This window comes from Physeter macrocephalus, chromosome 7 (assembly GCF_002837175.3).
Source record: "Physeter macrocephalus isolate SW-GA chromosome 7, ASM283717v5, whole genome shotgun sequence".
Classification (NCBI taxonomy): domain Eukaryota; kingdom Metazoa; phylum Chordata; class Mammalia; order Artiodactyla; family Physeteridae; genus Physeter; species Physeter macrocephalus.
The window spans coordinates 79,737,276-79,739,179 of record NC_041220.1 but is presented as its reverse complement, the minus strand read 5'-3'; the positions used below and the strand labels follow the sequence as shown (position 1 = coordinate 79,739,179).

Sequence of the window (1,904 nt, the reverse complement as noted above, 5' to 3'; positions counted from 1 at the left end):
AAAAGCTGGTTCTTTGAGAAGATAAACAAAATTGATTAACCTTTATACAGACTCATCAAGAAAAAGAGGGAGAGGACTCAAATCAGTAAAATTAGAATTGAAAAAGAAGTTACAACAGACACTGCAGAAATACAAAGCATCATAAGAGATTACTGCAAGCAAATATATGCCAAAAAATGGACATGTTGGAAGAAATGGACAAATTCTTAGAAAGGTATAACCTTCCAAGACTGAACCAGGAAGAAACAGAAAATATGAACAAACCAATCACAAGTAATGAAATTGAAACTGTGATTAAAAATCTTCCAACAAACAAAAGTCCAGGACCAGATGGCTTCACAGGTGAATTCTATCAAACATTTAGAGAACAGCTAACACCCATCCTTCTTAAACTCTTCCGAAATTGCAGATGAAGGAACACTCCCGAACTCATTCTATGAGGCCATCACCCTGATACCAAAACCAGAGAAAGATACTACAAAAAAAGAAAATTACAGACCAATATCACTGATGAATATAGATGCAAAAATCCTCAACAGAATACTAGCAAACAGAATATAACAACACATTAAAAGGATCACACACCGCAATCAAGTGGGATTTATCCCAGGGATGCAAGGATTCTTCAGTATATGCAAATCAATCAATGTGATACACCATATTAACAAACTGAAGAATAAAAACCATATGATCATGTCAATAGATGAAGAAAAAGCTTTTGACAAAATTCAACACCCATTTATGATAAAAACTCTCCAGAAAGTGGGCATACAGGGAACCTACCTCAACATAATAAAGGCCATATATGACAAACCTACAGAAAACATCATTCTCAATGGTGAAAAACTGAAAGCATTTCCTCTAAGATCAGGAATGAGACAAGGCTGCCCACTCTCACCACTATTATTCAACAGTTTGGATTGGAAGAATCAATATTGTGAAAATGACTCTACTCCCCAAAGCAATCTACAGATTGTATGCAATCCCTATCAAATTACCAATGGCATTTTTTACAAACTAGAACAAAAAAATCTTAAAATGTGTACGGAGACACAAAAGACCCCGAAAAGCCCAAGCAGTCTTGAGGGGAAAAAACGGACCTGGAGGAATCAGACTCTCTGACTTCAGACTATACTACAAAGCTACAGTAATCAAGAAAATATGGTACTGGCACAAAAACAGAAACACAGATCAATGGAACAAGATAGAAAGCCCAGAGATAAATCCACGCACCTATGGCCAACTAATCTATGACAAAGGAGGCAAGGATATACAATGGAGAAAAGACTCTCTTCAATAAGTGGTGCTGGGAAAACTGGACAGCTACATGTAAAAGAATGAAATTAGGACATTCCCTAACACCATACACAAAAATAAATTCAAAATGGATTTGAGACCTAAATGTAAGACCTGACACTATAAAACTTTTAGAGGAAAACACAGGAAGAACACTCTCTCACATAAATCACAGCAAGATCTTATTTGATCCACCTCCTAGAGTAATGGAAATAAAAACAAAAATAAACAAATGGGACCTAATGAAACTTCAAAGCATTTGCAAAGCAAAGGAAACCATAAACAAGACGAAAAGACAACCCTCAGAAAGGGAGAAAATATTTGCAAATGAATCAACGGACTAAGGATTAATCTCCAAAATATATAAACAGCTCATGCAGCTCACTGTTAAAGAAAGAAACAAACCAATCCAAAAATGGGCAGAAGACCTAAACAGACATTTCTCCAAAGAAGACGTACAGATGGCCAAGAAGCACATGAAAAGCTGCTCAACATCACTAATTATTAGAGAAATGCAAATCAAAACTACAATGAGGTATCACCTCACACCAGTTAGAATGGGCATCATCAGAAAATCTACAAACAACAAATGCTGGACAGGGTGTGGA

At 36.1% G+C, this 1,904-nt stretch overlaps 1 protein-coding gene across 4 annotated transcripts in view; it reads right to left on the bottom strand.

Moving 5' to 3' along the window:
* Positions 1-1,904, bottom strand: part of RFC1 (replication factor C subunit 1) — a 77,667-nt gene that overhangs the window by 11,793 nt on the left and 63,970 nt on the right. The window lies entirely within an intron of this gene.